This window comes from Schistocerca gregaria, chromosome 8 (assembly GCF_023897955.1).
Source record: "Schistocerca gregaria isolate iqSchGreg1 chromosome 8, iqSchGreg1.2, whole genome shotgun sequence".
NCBI lineage: Eukaryota > Metazoa > Arthropoda > Insecta > Orthoptera > Acrididae > Schistocerca > Schistocerca gregaria.
In genome coordinates, this window is record NC_064927.1 from 375,105,801 (window position 1) to 375,123,495 (window position 17,695).

Sequence of the window (17,695 nt, forward strand, 5' to 3'; positions counted from 1 at the left end):
CTTACATGAATTATTGGCGACGTTTGCATATGTGATTTTCTGTTAAAAATATGAGAATGAAAGTTTTCAAAACTATAGCACGCATAAAATTCAGCAATGGGTGTCGGCAGTTAGGTCTGATCCCTAACTACATTAACGTTAATTTGAGGTTCAGAGGTACAGCTTTCATTATTCAAATCATGAATGACACAGCTGCAGAGTTTCCTAAAAGATGTAAATGGTGGACGAAATTGAAGGTTCTAGTACTCCTGACGCTTTCAGCTTATACAAAGCCAATAATTTTTACTAGGTAAGACTTTCACTGCCATATGGATTTATCACACATCCAAAGGACAAGATTAATCTCTGGCGCTGCCGGCAGAATGACGAATGACATTTTAAACCGTTTGCAGTCAATTCCGTAATACCAAAATTTATATTTTATGTTGCAGGTTTTTTATCTCAATATTATTTTAGAACCTTACGTACAAAACGTATTTAATCTAAATCAATGAAATTTACCTTACCCATAATTGTTCCAACTGCACTCCGTGCCTGTTCCTTTATAGGGTGTAGAATAATAATCAGTACCAGTGACAATGGAAGATATTTTTATGTTACATACGACTGGTTTGGGGCTTGTGCCCATCTTAAACTGGTCTGCATTCGGATAAATGGTTTCTTACTCAGTGTTCGAGATCACTGTTTAACTCAAAAACAAGTAATGTGATCAGAATGAGATTTTCACTCTGCAGCGGAGTGTGCGCTGATATGAAACTTCCTGGCAGATTAAAACTGTGTGCCCGACCGAGACTCGAACTCGGGACCTTTGCCTTTCACGGGCAAGTGCTCTACCAACTGAGCTACCGAAGCACGACTCACGCCCGGTACTCACAGCTTTACTTCTGCCAGTATCCGTCTCCTACCTTCCAAACTTTACAGAAGCTCTTCTGCGAATGTGATGATGTCTAAATAGACACAAATGAAACATTTGGAAGTGGCTAAGCCACATGAGCTGCAAAACATTATACTAATTACGTAAATCTGGTGTATCCACACCGTTTTCACATCAAATTTATCACATTTGTGTATACAAATATTTCGTTTCTTTACTCAACTGTATATTACTCACCTTGCTAATTATTGGTGGTTACATATTACGTCTTTGATAGAGTAGTGCCACTTTAGACGTTGGTAACTTCAGACACACGTGCACTCACAACGTGGTCACATTTGAAAACAGATTATGGTCAAAGAACTTATGTCCAAGAAGTACAGAGATCTTAAACGAACAGATACATAATAGATATTACAAATTATGAAAATGAAACTGTTACATGATCGTGGAACACACTGTCATTTATTGTGTCTAGAATGATTGCTGGTATATTATATAAGGTTAACATTGCGTTTTTTTCCAAAAACTTGCTTGGTATCAGGAGGCCATGAGTTACAGTTTATGATTTTTTAAATACTCCATTAAATATCTCTAGGAATTACTTACTTGCAAGGTCTACTTGTTCACTGAGAATTAGGAGTGGTGATCTGCAGATACTGATGTGAATTTCGAGCTCTTCAAGAAGACTGATTTTCTTTGCTTTGCTGATAGTGTGCAGTACCTTTAGCTTGTCTTTAACGGTTGTGGCTGAATGGTTATGTTCTTTAAAATCAGTTGAGAATCTGGATTTATAAAAGTTATTTAGCCGGATGGCATCCACGCGTTCCCGGTATCTCGTACTGAAACTCCTTTGACCTGTCTGACCTATGTAGAAGTGTATGCTATTGCCAAGTAAAAGTTTGTAAATATCTGATTTGCTATGAAAATGTCTGTGTTGTTGCAGTGAATGATGTGCTGTTGTAGGTTATTGTTAAAGTTGAAGGACATTATAAATGGCAGTGTGGTTCCACAACCGTGTAACAATTTAATATTCATGACGTTTTAATATCTATTGTGCATATGTCTTCGTAACATCTGTGTACTTCTTTGACTTAATCTCTTTGGCCATTACCTCAGTTTTTCAAATATAAACACGTTGTGCAAGCATGTGTGTCTGAAGTTACCAACATCTGAAGTGCCGCTCCTCTCTTAGAGGCATTATATGGAAGCACCCGTGATTACCATGGTGACCAGTATACAGTTATCTAGTAAAAAGCGAAGTATATGTGTACAAAAATATGAATATAATGTGAAAACGATATGGTTTATCTACTTTTATGTAAGTACTTTAGTATTTTGCGATACATGTCGCTTAGCGACTTGCAGATGTTTCATTTGAGTCTGTTTAGTCATCATCACATTACTTGTTTTTGATTTAAACAGAGATCTCAAACACCGGGTATGGATACATGTAACTGAATATAAACCACCTGAAGATGGGCACAAGTCCGAAATTGGCCGTGTGTTAAATAAAATCACCTCCTATTGTGACTGGTGGCGGTTGTTATTCTACGCCAAATTAATGGAAGGGAGAATAATCAAATTTTAGAAAGCACCGAGCTGATCATCGTCTAATTTCAAAATAGGAGTAAACCTGCAAACATCAGATTCTTTAAAGAATCGAATTCTCATGTGTAAGAAGTTCAAAACCTCTGATTACCTTAAAAATGATTTAATCTGTTAAATATTTGACGTTAAGCATGTAAACGAAAAGAAGTTTGAAAAATGAAACTATGTCTAAAGTTTGTTGTAAGTCGCTAAGGGCTGTCAATTCCAGATACTGCATAGCTATAGTCAGGGATTTTATGCATGGTGGGTGAGACGTGCTGCGCCTTTTCTGGTGCACCAGCTTTTGGCACGTCACTATCGATTACCCGACTGTACTACGATCTTTGCCCCTGTTGTGATCTGCGGGCTGTTTTGCGGTCACGGCAGTGGGGGTCGGACTCGCTACGAGACGGAAGGATGTGTTCGCGGGGACGAAGGAGGAAAAGACGCGGGCTTGGCCAGCAGTGGCGCCGCCGGTCTACCTTGCAACACGGTCTCGAGTTTGTGTTGGACCTGCCTGATGTCAACTCCGGGCACGGTTCGTCGCATTGCTTTGGTGCCTGTTTTCTCGGACCATCTCGAACAACTCTCTCCATCGAAGGTGTAAGTGTTTCTGGTGCCTTCGTTTCGTTGAACGATTTGCGTTGCAGTGAGTGTACTTATTGGATGGTTGGTTGCCCTAATGTACGACTTGCTGACGTAAGAGCAGCCGGCAAGGTGTGTGACCGCGTGAAGACCGACAGTCACTACTTCCCTTAAAAATCAGTGTTCCCAAATGATGTGGTAGGTGTAAAGTAATGAAGATATTAGGTCATAGTCTAGTCGTATGTTTCTGCATACCAAGCTTACAAAATTGGCAGGTACATTGCAGATCTATGCAACGAAATTAAAGTGCAGAAAACCTAGTATCGTTGTGAAGTCGTGCATTTGAATAATGTGATATTATCTTAAAATTTTTCCATTTCATCTTTGTACACATTGTCGCCTTAAACATATGTGGAAATATTGTTTGGCAAACTGCGAGAGTATAAAAGTCTGATACTATATTTTCAGCACTGGATTTGTGTACTGTTCTTCGTTTAAATCTTTTACAACATTGATATTGCTGTAAAACTTGAGTCACTTCTATTGAAAGGATTTATTAGTTCTACATTTATATTGTTGTTTATTGATCTCTTAACCTATATTAATTGATGTTTTCTTGGAGTTTGCCGTATTTTCTGCGTTATGTTTGTGTTACAGTATTCTGCTTGTTGGGGTGTATGGGAGCGGTGCCACGTTCCGGTTCGGTGCACAGAAGCTGTGACCTGTCGTCTAATGGGAATTGACTTCCGGTTGCGCCCCGGGGTTTAGGTGTGTTTTGGATGGCTGGTCTGCCGCTTCCGGCATTTTCAGTTAGGTCACATTTTGCCAAGGGCAGTCTGGCGTCACTGCCCGCTTGGTAGATATTTAACCTGTTTCTTGTATAGGTAAAACAAAGGGGTTTTTCAATTCGCTTGTGAAACAATTGTATTAATTAACTTGTTGTGCTGCATGTGTTATTTTGGTTCGTAACGAACAGGTGTGCTTTGTAAATCACTGTCATGCTGCAGATTATTGCCTTAAAAAAACTATATGTGCCACCTTTTAAAAGCACCTTCAGATTATAATTTATGTTTCTTAAGTACTGAAATGTCCCTGGCTCATCTTTTAAGTCAGTTGTTGTGATTGTATGTCTTGATATTGTCTTAAACACGGCCACGTGTTGATTGCCTTCTATCAGTTTTATGAAATCTTGTTTTGAATAAATATTACTTACTGATTTGCTAGTTGTTGTGTTAAGAAGTGACATAGTAGGGACCTTGACCTTCCATGCTAAGTGTCCCCCTCATCCCGAGTGAGTTGCGCTGTCTCACGACGTACGGACTGTTTCTAAACCGTCCAGTCACATTAATCCCACCACTTGTCACAAGTCTTTTGCAGCGGGGACCACTACGAGACGTGGAAGAATGCAGCCAATGTTCTTCTGGAAGATACCGACAGGAATGTGGGGTCATGTGACTGCAGTGCCCCGGACAGCTGCGTTAGGTCTCGCTCAAGAATCCATGTCGCGAACAGCCCGATTGAGGAAGTCTCAGAGATTTTCTGTTGGGTTTAGATTCGACGAGTTTTGTGGCCAGGAGTGTATGGCAAATTCATCCTAGTGTTCTTCGAATACGCTAGTACACTGCGAGCTGTGCCACTCGTTGGATTGTCCTGCTGGCATACGTCATCGCGGCGAAGAAAAACAAGCTTCGTGAAGGGGTGGACATGGTTTCCAAGGGATCGCCCAGGGAATGCCACGAAAACATACTGCAGATGGTAACACTCCCTCTTCTGTCCTGGACGATTGTTGCTATATGTGTGCTTTGTGTTCAATGGCGCACAGAACACGATTCATTTGAAAAGACCACTTTTCTTCATTGAGAGAACGTCCAGTTGCGAAACTGGTGTACAAATTCCAGCTTTCGTTGGTGATTAACAGCAGATAGCATGGGTGCCTCAACCATTCGCGTGCTGCAATTGTTGAGGGGGCACGCTTGATAGCCCATTGCTTCATCTGGGCAGTAAGTTGCTCAGCAGTTGCACGACTGTTCTCCAGTACGCATCTCTGTAGCAGTCGTTCAGCTCTGTCGTAATTGCCCGTGGTGCACATCGTTGCACTGATCCGGTTTTGGATAGCACCATTTTGAAATGCACGGTATACCTTAACCCCGGTGGCAAGTGAGCTGTTTACAGACTTATATGGTTCTAAAATGTTTCCACCTTTGGCTAGAAAGCCGATGATCATGCCATTTTTGACCGCAGATAAATCACTTTGCTTCTTCATAGCTGTAGCGGCTTTTATCCTTGCCCCCCCCCCCCCCCTCCGACACGCTTTATATACCATCCACAACTACATCTACATCAACATCTACATTTATACTTCGAAAGCCACCCAATTGTATGTAGCGGAGGGCACTTTACGTGCCACCGTCATTACCTCCATTTCCTGTTCCAGTCGCATATGGTTCGCGGGAAGAACGGCTGCCAGAAAGCCTCCGTGCGCGCTCGAATCTCTCTAATTTTACATCCGTTGTCTCCTCGGGAGGTATAAGTAGAGGGAAGCAATATATTCGATACCTCATCCAGAAACGCGCCCTCATGAAACCTGGACAAGCAAGCTACACCGCGATGCAGAGCGCCTCTCTTGCAGTCTGTCACTTGAGTTTGCTAACCATCTCCGTAACGCTATCACGCTTACCAAGTAACCGTGTGACGAAACGCGCCGCTCTTCCTTGGATCTTCTCTATCTCCTCCGTCAACCCGATCTCGTACGGATCCCACACTGATGAGCAATACCCAAGTACAGGTCGAAAGAGTGTTTTGTAAGCCACCTCCTTTGTTGATGGGCTACATTTTCTAAGGACTCTCCCAATGAATCTCAACCTGGTACCCGTCTTACCAACAATTAATTTTATATGATCATTCCACTTCAAATCGTTCCGCATGCATACTCCCAGATATTTTACAGAAGTAACTGCTACCAGTGTTTGTTCCGCTATCATATAATCATACAATAAAGGATGCTTCTTTCTATGTATTCGCAATACATTACATTTGTCTATGTTAAGGGTCAGTTGCCACTCCCTGCACCAAGTGCTTATCCGCTGCAGATCTTCCTGCATTTCGCTGCAATTTTCTAATGCTGCAACTTCTCTGTATACCACTGCACCATCCGCGAAAAGCCGCATGGAACTTCCGACACTATCTACTAGGTCATTTATATATATTGTGAAAAGCAGTGGTGCCATAACACTCCCCTGTTGCACGCCAGAGGTTACTTCAACGTCTGTAGACGTCTCTCCATTGAGTGCTGCCATCTACCTTCTGTGAGTGGATACTGCACGTTGACGTTGAGCGTAAATGGTGGTCACATTAATGTGATTCCAATGTGCAATGTAATACTTGCCTTACCGTGTTGAACCTTTCACGTAAGATTATATCGCACAACGAGTAGATTATATCGGCATTTTAAATTTTTAAATTAGGTTACTATTTATATGATATATTGAAAATCAAATTTTTGTTACTCTTGGAATCCGTTATATAGGCAACCTGTAACTATCTTCGGGTTCCATGTCGTTGAATAGCCGCTTTGTAATGCAGATGTTACATCTGCATCTGGGAAATAAAGGAAAATGTGATGAAAATTCTTCGAAAGCTCACGGCCAAAATAAAGCGAAATAGTGGCTAAGAGTATGTAAGAAACATTGGATATACTATAAGCAGCTACAGTACATAAGCCTAACTGATTTTATACCAGAGATTTGTAATACATTTCGAATCACTGGCGTTCCTCTTCGGGCTTCAAGAAATACAAAACACGGGATATTATTTACGCCACTAAGACTGCTACAAAATAATTGTCGCTGGTCGTATCTGAGCTTGAAGCAAGGTGCTGGTTATGCGTGTAACTTTTGCGCACAAAGTTAAACGTCAACTGGTGCTGCAATACGTTATTAGTTGTCAATACGTACAAAAGAGGTTTTCCTAAATTTTACTGACTAAAAGAGATAGATTTAAAGTTCAATATTGGTTCAAAATGGTTCAAATGGCTCTGAGCACTATGGGACTTAACTTCTAAGGTCATCAGTCCCCTAGAGCTTAAACCTAACTAACCTAAGGACATCACACACACCGATGCCCGAGGCGTATTAAGAAAGAACTATGAAAATAGGAGCTATTTAAACGGATCTCTGCTGGAAGTATTGTGTCTTGAAAAAAAATTAATTCTTCAAAGACTCTTCTAAGATTTTCTGCATTTCTTTTTTACAGTGTATGGGGATTATTTACCATGTATTTGTTCATCTTTAGAATCTGGAATGGGGACGGTCCACTCTTCGTTCTGTCACCCCAAGAAGTAATTTATCAAGAAACTAATCTGAGTTTCGGGAGTTGAGTATGGAGCAAATGAAGGCAATGACGAAACAAGTCCACTTCATGGAAAAACTGCTCACGCTGACGCGATGGAGGTAGACTGAGAGCGACAGAACTCTCAACAAATACACTCTGTCAGCTTTATAGCTTCGTCATTGTAATTTGTCCTTTGTATAGGCAATTCAGACATCTTTGCCTACTTGCAGGGGAAATTTGTGACCTTGCCCGGGATATGATACCAAAGATTCGCTGAATCGAGCTCCAAGATAACCCATCCGACAGTTGATCAATTGTCTCTCGACGGTCTGTGAACACAAGTTCTCGAACTTTTTCCTTATGGTCGTCGATTCGACGTCCAGAATGAGGTTTGTCATCAATCGACATGTTGCCATTTTTAAATAGAGCAAACCACTCATACACTTGAGTTTTTTCCCACAGTGTCAACCTTGGTAAGCTCTTTTCAACGTTAAAACAATTTCAGCAGCATTTTTACCGAAACGAAAACAAAATTTCACGCTTGCATGTTGTTTCCTTAAACCTGCCATCATAACAAGAACAAAACAACGCTAGCAAAAAACAATCACTGCTGGTGGACAGAACAAGCCTGGTCGACAACAGAGGCGGAACCGAACTGTCAATGAGTTGCGCTAGACACGCCTAGCGGCAGACATGTATACTACACAAGCTCTGCCCACGGAAATGTTATTCCGTTTCTTTTTTTTCTTTTGGTATCCCCCTGTTTTGTCAAAGACAGTGTAGTAAGGTGAAAAGCACTCTCGCAGTTTAAAATAAATTACTACGATTAATTAATGTTTTACACTTCGAGGATAAATACTTTCTAATTAACTCTATATGTGGTACATTCGTTATACGTCATTCGTTCATTCCTCAAATTGGCAGTATTGTACCCATTCGAATATTTACAATATTTCATTTTAAAGAGAGGTGTGCAAATGCAGTGTCTAACGACTCGGAAAGTAAGTGCTACAACTTCTTTGACTTACATCACTGGTAGAAGTCACATGACAGCCGGGTAGCAGCTTTCAGGACCTACAGTGTTTCAAAGCCACCAGTGTGCTATTTTAAATGGTTTCTAACGCTTTACCTACCAAACCAAAGTGAGACCCCCAGAAGATGTAGTCGTTCACATCGACGGGTATGATTGGAGTTACAACTCTGTGTGACAGGTAGAACGGCCACCAGAATCGTCACTAGCCCTGGTAGGGTGTACCTGTGCGCCCCATTCTTGCAATGTTTTTCCGGAGGTACAAAGTTGTTACTCGTACCGTCATGATGTGGAGAGCCATCGGCTATAGCTACAGAGCACGGCTGGCAAGCAGTGAGGGAAGTCTGACAGCGCTCCGATGTGTCACGGGCCACTTGCGTCCTCGTATGTTAGCTGTCATGGGACAGTATCGTGGTGCAGTACTTCAACAGGACGATGCTCGTCCACACACAACATGTGTCTCTCTGAACTGTATACACTACTGTCCATTACAATAGCTACACCACGAAGATGACGTGCTAAGGACTCGAAATTTAACAGACAGGAAGAAGATGCTGTGATTTGCAAATGATTAGCTTTTCAGAGTATTCACACACGGTTAGCGCCGATGGTGACAACTACAACGCGCTGACATCGGGAAAGTTTCCAAGCGATTTCTCATACACAAACTGCAGTTGACAAGCTTTGCCTGGCGAAACGTTGTTGTGATGCCACTTGTAAGGAAAAGACTACCATCACGTTTCCGACTTTGATAAAGATCGCATTGTAGTCTATCGCGATTGCGGTTTATCGTATCGCTACATTGGTGCTCGCGTTGGTCGAGATCCAATGACTGTTAGCACAATATGGAATCGGCGGGTTCAGGAGGGTAATACGGAACGCCACGCTAGATCCCAAGGGTCTCGTATCACTAGCAGTCGAGATGACAGGCACCTTATCCGCATGCCTGTAACGGATCGTGCAGCCACGTCTCGATCTCTGAGTCAACAGATGGGGACGTTTGTAAGACAACAACCATCTGCACCAACAGTTCGACGACGTTTGCAGCAGCATGCACTATTAGGTGGAAGAACATGGCTGCGGTTACCGTTGACGCTGCATCACAGCAGGAGCGCCTGCGATGGTGTACTCAACGACGAACCTGGGTGCACGTATCGCAAAACGTCATTTTTTCGGATGAATCCAGGTTCCGTTTACAGCATCATGATAGTCGCATCCGTGTTTGGCTACATCGCCGTGAACGCACGTTGGAAGGGTATATTCGTCATCGCCATAATGGTGCATAACCCGACGTGATGGCATGGGGTGCCATTGTTTACACGTCTCGGACACCTCTTGTTTGCATTGACGCCACTTTGAGCAGTGGACGTTACATTTCAAATGTGTTACGACCCGTGGGTCTACCCTTCAGTCGATCCCTGCGAAACCCTACATTTCAGCAGGATAATGCACGACCACATGTTGCAGGTCCTGTCCGGGCCTTTCTGGATACAGAAAATGTTCGACTGCTGTCCTGGCCAGCACATTCGCCAGATCTCTCACCAACTGAGAACGTCTGGTCAATGGTGGCCGAGCAACTGGCTCGTCACAATACGCCAGTCCCTACTATTGATGAATTGTGGTATCGTGTTGAAGCTGCATGGGCAGCTGTACCTGTACACGCCATCCAAGCTCTGTTTGACTCAATGCCCAGGCGTATGAAGGCCGTTATTACAGCGAGAGGTGGTTGTTCTGCGTACTGATTTCTCAGGATCTGTGCACCCAAACTGCGTGAAAATGTAATCAGTTCCAGTGTAATATATTTGTCGAATGAATACCTGTTTATCATCTGAATTTTTTTTTCTTTTTTTGTGTAGCAATTTTAATGACCAGTAGTGTACATCATGGTGAGTACTCCCGTGACCAGCAACATCCTCACATCTGTCTCCGGTAGAACGTGTGTGGGGGCAGCTAGTATGTCCAGAACGAAATTTTCACTCTGCACAGGAGTGTGCTCTGATATGAAACTTGCTGGCCCGTTAAGGCTGTGTGCCGGACCGAGAGTCGAGGTCGGGATCTTTGCCTTTGATGGGAAAGTGCTCGCGTCTCGGTCCGACACATTACTTTAATCTGCAAGAAAATATTCAGCTAGTATGTCTTCTCAGTCTCAGTGCGAAGTAGACAGTATGTCATCTCGGTTTCAGTGCCAAGAAGCAGTATGTCAGGGACCAGTTACGACAGCTGTGGGCCAGCCTGCCTCACGGGGTGATACAACGGATTTATGACTGCCTTTGCGAGCGAATCAGTCTATGCTTCCAGATCAAAGAGGGTTCGCAATTTCCTACTGATAAATGGGCTCACACCAAGTTCTTTGTAAATTTGACTCGATATTACAAATCAGTGAAATAGTACACATCCCATCTCACCTCGAGTAGTTTCACTTCGTTTCCTCCTGCACCAGAGTCAGTACCGGGGACATCAATGACCAGTTACAACACTTGTGGATCAGCTTGCTTCAGGAGAGGATACAATTGTTTTATGACAGCGTTGTCAGCCGAATCAGTACATGCAGTTGTGTCAGAGTGGATGCAGCGTAAGACGGACGAGTGGATTATACTGCCAAGTTCTTCGTAAATTTAAGTCGATATCGTAATCACTATAATAACACCGCATACTGCTTGAACCTGTTAAGTTCCATTTCATTTCCTAATCTCCCTCAGGGTAGTGATGGCGGTTGTCGCTGAAACAACCTATTTTCGGTAATATCGATTTTTTTACACGACAATTTAAATTGACTGTTAAATACGCTAAAAATAACCGGTTTCTGAAATAAGTGATTTTGGTTTCTTTTATTCCTATTACATCTTGTGTAAACGTACAAATCGAAAAAAAGACTGAAAACTTTTGATTTTCTCATTTTCAAGACACACAGAATTAAACTATTAAATTAAATAAGAGAAAACTTAGCCAGTCCATCATTCGCAGCTCTCCTCGAAAAGTGATAAATGGCTGAACACTACAAAAAAATCACCAGTATTCTCTTACTGAATCTAGGGTTTCGAACCTCTGCTAAAACATTATGATGTTATCGGGGATCGCATCACTATTTGGACATTACGAATTGTCGGCGCTAAAATGTGAAAACAAAGGCTGAAAATTATACAGTGTACGCTTTCACGGCCAGTGTTGTCTTCAGTTGAAACTTCCGGGCTGAGAGACCATGGTCGATGTATAAAATTTCCACCGGAGGAGAAAAGAAGCCAGAAGTCCAGAGAAACAACGGCCATCTACTGGAAAAGTTCTCCTGCCGTTCATTAATAAAGTCACGGACCGTATCGGGAAAGTTCTGGACAAATATGGGATGAAACAATCTTCAGGCCCACCAAGAAGATTAAGGAATATTTAAGAATTGGAAAAGACGCCCCACACCCCATAGCAACACCTGGGGTATAGAAAATTCCATGCAGTTGTGGACAGCTATATATTGGAACAACGAAAAGAAGTGTAAACACCCGCTTAGCCACATAAAATAAACTGTCGCTTAGGACACATCGAAAAGTGGGCCGTAGCTGAGCATGTTTTTCGAGATGTGAATCACGAAATTAAATTTAATGAGACAAGCGTTCTAGCACGAACATCCCATTATCATGCGCGCATATATAGAGAAGCAATAGAGATTCACAAACACCTTAACATTTTTAATAGAAAAGAGGAAGTTTTAAAGTTAGACAAAGTATGGATGTCGACCTTGCGCCAGCAGAATGACAATCGATTACTCTTAATCGAGAATGATGACGCCTTACAAAGATCGGCATACGTCGGCATCAAGTGACGAATGATGGTTCCTTCTATGCGCTTTATAAATGCTAGAGTACCTGGAGCCTCAGTAGCAGTAGCCGGACAACCTCAGAAGGTGTCTCCCGCAGATGGAGACGAAACGTCAGGTGGAAATTTTATACATCGACCACGGTCTCTCAACCCGGAAGTTTCAACTGAAAAAAAGGCTGAAAACCTTTTTTTTGTGTTAATTTGTCCGTTTTAAAGGGGCACAAGCAGATAAAGAGATGAAACTTCCTGGCAGATTAAAACTATGTGCCGGACCGAGGAGACGAGGTACTGGCAAAAGTAAGACTGTGAGGACGGGGCGTGAGTCGTGCTTGGGTAGCTCAGTTGGTAGAACACTTGCCCGCGAAAGGCAAAGGTCCCGAGTTCGAGTCTCGGTCCGGCACAAAGTTTTAATCTGCCAGGAAGTTTCATATCAGCGCACACTCTGCTGCAGAGTGAAAATCTCATTCTGGATGAAAACATATTATGCAGGTAGAGGCAACAGATCAGCTACTTTCTATTTTCATAGTATGCAATGTATGAATTGTTAAGTTTTCACTTTATTACTGTCCTTTATTACTGTCCTTCCTCCTTCATTATTCCATTGAACTGACAGACAAATCTTTAATCTTTTAAAGAAAATTAAGCACTGTCCTTCATTATTAGGTCGTTTCGTAAAAATGATTAGGATTATCGCGTAAGACTACCCGCAGTTCCGATTTTCTATAACAACCCAATATTTCAAACGAATGCAAATATTTCGAGCAAAAAGTGCTCTTTTACAAAAATAATGTTTATTTAAAACCAAAAGATTAATACTGCTGTAATGGCTAATTGATATTTCGATATTTTGCTTGGTTATTAGAAAAAGAATAAAAAGAACACCTGTTAAAGCTGAGACCAAACGAATACTGAAAAAATAGTGGTTATTGAGACCTAAATTACCGGTATCGGGTCTAACCGATGTTTTTTCGGATCCCTACTCCTTCGTGCTCCACTTATCTTGACAGACGGTGTATAACTTCCTTCGAGCATAGTCGCGCATCTACCTTCTAACAATACCACCACTTGCAAAGTAGGTTAGAAGTCAGATTAATGATGTTACTCACGCAGCATGTGTTCGCTTTATCGGGCAACCAAAAAGTTATTGACTGTAGATGGTATCGTCAGAATGGAAATAACGAAGTTACTGTAAAAAATGCATTAATTTTGGCACTTATTTTGAATGGATTCCCACATAGAATTCGTCGAAGTTGTTATGGCTCATCTTGTTGATTCTTTGACAGCTCGAAAGTCCAGTTCTGTATTTTAGCAATATTTGAAGACCTACCAAATGTGCTTTTCAGGAAATTCTTAAAGATCAAACAATTCCAGATCAGAACAATGGTATGGTAGAAATAATTTCTGACTTGATCCACATTTTTATTAAACTTCTTGTAAATTCACATATACTTCTTCGTAATTGTCACATCACCAAGAAAACAGTTTTGTATCAATCTTCATATTTTTACAATGAAATGAACACCCTTAGCTGCCTACAGGCGTTGACATACGTCAACGGGGACAGATGAAAAAGTGTGAGCCGACGGGGACTCGAACCCGGGATCTCCTGCTTGCATGGCAGACGCTCTATCCATCTGAGGACACAGAGGATAGCGTGACCGCAGGGATTTATCTCTGGCACGCCTCCCGCGAAACCCACATTCTCAACGTATTGTCCCGCACTACATTCGTTGTGCCCCCGTCCATTATACACATTACTCGCGGCGCGTTGCCGATTCCCGTATGAGTTCGGGCACTGTTTGTGCATTCGCACAGAAGATGAAGATGGTCAACTGGCAGGTGAGCCTTAACTATATAAAGATACTAAGATGGTCAAGTGGCCGGTGAGGCTGAACTGTATATATATATATATATATATATACTAAGATGGTATCTGTTCTTTCGGACATGTCCGAAAGAACAGATACCATCTTAGTATATACTTCATATATTTAATTTCCGCTTTAACCAAACACAAGTCTTGACTGTTCTGTTACAAAGTGAAATAACAACTTAACTTCTGCAAAGTTAAACAAAGACTGCTCTGTGGGCATTCGCGCCAATACGGTTACAAGTAACTAAAAGATAGCCCGCATTTCGTGGTTCTGCGGTAGCGTTCTCGCTTCCCACGCCCTGGTTCCCGGGTTCGATTCCCGGCGGGGTCAGGGATTCTCTCTGCCTCGTGATGACTGGGTGTTGTGTGACGTCCCATAGTGCTCAGAGCCATTTGAACTATTTGAACTCAAAGATTATGACAGTCTCACAGACATGAATACACACAATTGTAATATATCGATACATCGGAGTACCTATACATTAATAAAACCAAATGTGAATATTGTCACAAAAATATGTCTGTTTTTTGTTGTTGTGGTCTTCAGTCCTGAGCCTGGTTTGATGCAGCTTTCCATGCTACTCTATCCTGTGCAAGTTTCTTCATCTCACAGTACCTACTGCAGCCTACATCCTTCTGAATCTGCTTAGTGTATTCATCTCTTGGTCTCCCTCAACGATTTTTACCCTCCACGCTGCCCTCCAATACTAAATTGGTGATCCCTCGATGTCTCAGAACATGTCCTACCAACCGATCCCTCCTTCTATTCGAGTTGTGCCACAAGTTCCTCTTCTCCCCTGTTCTATTCAATACCTCCTCATTAGTTATGTGATCCACCCATCTAATCTTCAGCATTCTTCTTTAACACGACAATTCGAAAGCTTCCATTCTCTTCTTGTCCAAAATATTTATCGCCCACGTTTCACTTTCATACACGCTACACTCCATACAAATATTTTCAGAAGTGACTTCCTGACATTTATATCTATACTCGATGTTAGCAAATTTTTCTTCTTCAGATACGTTTTCTTTGGCATTCCAAGTCTACATTTTATATTTTCTCTACTTCGAGCATTATCAGTTATTTTCCTTCCCAAATAGCAAAACTCCTTTACTACTTTAAGTGCCTCATTTCCTAATCTAATTCCCTCAGCATCACCCGACTTAATTCGACTACATTCCATTATCCTCGATTTGCTTTTGTTGGTGTTCATCTTATACCCTCCTTTCAAGACACTGTCCATTCCGTTCAACTGCTCTTCCAGGTCCTTTGCTGTGTCTGACACAATTACAATGTCATCAGCGAACCCCAAGTTTTAATTTCTTCTGTTGTTACTGTTACTTCGCAGAAAAGTAGTACGATATTACTGGTATCGAGCACTGGCGTTGGAGTGCCGTAATGGCCACGTAAATAAAGAACCATTACAACCTGCAGCCTTGTACTTCTCATCGTTTCTCATGGTTCCCTCCAATAAAAGTCTTAGAAATCGCATAACGATTTGATCGAGACGCTACTTGCGTGTCTCCCTCTCCCCAAACAACCCCGTTTCCCCTCCCTTCTCCGCATCTCGTGTTCTCGCTCGCACCTGCATGCACGCGAAGCCCCGCCGTACACAGCCGTTCCAATAACCGGTATAGGCTGCACACTCAATTAACGTAGGAGTACCGCTAAAAGGATATACGTGGGGCCGAGTCAGCGCCGCCGCCAATTAGGCTGTTCAGATTGGACGCCGCCGACCGGCGGCTGCGGGCGTCGTCCTGCCCTAGGCCCGCGGGCCCGCACTCGCCGGCTTCATTAGGCGCGGCTGCTTACGCGAGGGGGGTGGTGTGGGGGCGGGCAGGTGTTGCCGGCCGGCGGCGGCTAATGTGATTACCTCGGCCGCGGTGGCTGCAGCCGGCGGAGCGCGGAAGCGCAGCCGCCTTCCCCCGTACGGAGCGGCTCTGAGCTGCGATTCCGTCAGGTAGAACCGCCATAACAGTTTGGACGACTCGACGCGCGAAAACTGTCCCCGAGTTCGCAGACGTAACCTGGACTCGGAGAATTGCACCTATGAAAACTTAACTTATTTGCTTTTATTGCCACTTTGGCTCTCACTAACTTAGATCGAAAAACTGCGAAATCTGAGCCGCAGAACTGAGCGAAAGGAGAAAGTAAAAAAAAAAAAAAAAAAAAAGAAAAAGAAAAACCTCCCGCTAGTATGGACCTCTGTGGCCCTCGAGCAGCTGCCACTGGTTGGTAAAACAGTTTCGAATTCCTCCTCGGAAGGCGGTAGAGATTTTTAATGCGACGATTTTCTATGTTTCCTTGATGCAGCGGACGTTCCTAAAGTAACTTCCGTCATTGTTTTTCACACGGAAACTGAGCCGTGGCGGCTCATATCGATAGTGCCACTCTGGTTGTTTATCTTTCGTGCCACGGTTAGGGCGTTAAGCAGCGCCCTCTGGGGCCTACACGAGGAGTAACGAGGCGAGGTCCTGTAGGGGTGTGTGCTCCGGGACGTGGTGGAAGACGGTTGTCGGGTGACGCAGCGAGTGTGGGGCCGGACCTATCACATGGAGATATACAAGTTGGCTCTCAACGGAAAGCGTCTTAGCAAGCGGCGGGAAGCGGGCGTCCTGTAATTTGTGTGAAGGAGTAACGATTTTTGCATTGATGTCCCAGTGGTTCACGAGAGTTGCGATGGCTGCTTTCGGAGAAGAGAACTGGTAAGAGCTTGTGTCTACGCTCTTTTCCGTACGATCTTGCTGCCTGCCGTTATAAACGGGTGAAAATCAGGCTCTGGTATTGACCATACGGGAACTGGTGATGTAAAATTACATTTGTGAGTCTCACTTGTACTGTGACAAAAAATATGGTTCAAATTTCTCTGAACACTATGGGACTTAACATCCATAGTCATCAGCCCCATAGAACTTAGAACTACTTAAACCTAACAAACCTAAGGATAGCACACCACACCCAGTCATCACGAGGCAGAGAAAATGCCTGACCCCGCCAGGAATCGAACCCGGGAACCCGCGCGTGGGAAGCGAGAACGCTACCGCACGACCACGAGCTGCGGACTATACTGTGACAATGTAGAGGAGATAACTGTGGTAGTTTCAATAGGTCTGGTTCTTTGCTGTGCAACTAAGGGAGTCAGTTATTTGGGGTAACTGAGGGAGCACCATTGTGTTGGTCTAAATGATAGATTCTCCACGTTTTGTCTATGGCTTTGCGATTCGAAATCGTGGGTGGGTCCACGTGTGAGTAATTCGCTATTGTATTGATGGTTATGTTGTAAAGGCTGTTCTCTGGTGTGTTAAATCAGGCGCTGATTTGTAGCCAATCTAAGCAGAAGTTACCATTGCTACTTGCTTATGTTCTACTGTCCTTATGATTGGCGTTGTTTGTCTTTTGATTGTGGGTGTTTTCACGTTTAAAAAGAAAATTACGGCTACTATTCATAAGGGTTGTCTAGTAAGGAAATTGCTTAAGCTTTTATCATATGCTGGTCTGTTCGTCTCTCACATTGGCTTCCTATGGAGTAACTGAAAGAATGTGTATGGTGGTTCAAGATTGTAGGCTGACTAGTATCTGAACTGCTGCTGAGATTAACGGCGAGAT

The 17,695-nt window shown here is 43.0% G+C and overlaps 1 non-coding gene across 1 annotated transcript; it reads right to left on the reverse strand.

The window, feature by feature from the left end:
- Positions 1-778: 778 nt before the first annotated feature.
- On the reverse strand, positions 779-853 carry Trnas-uga (transfer RNA serine (anticodon UGA)). Its single transcript has one exon. It is a non-coding gene; the product is annotated as a tRNA-Ser (tRNA).
- Between the last annotated feature and the right edge of the window lie 16,842 nt (positions 854-17,695).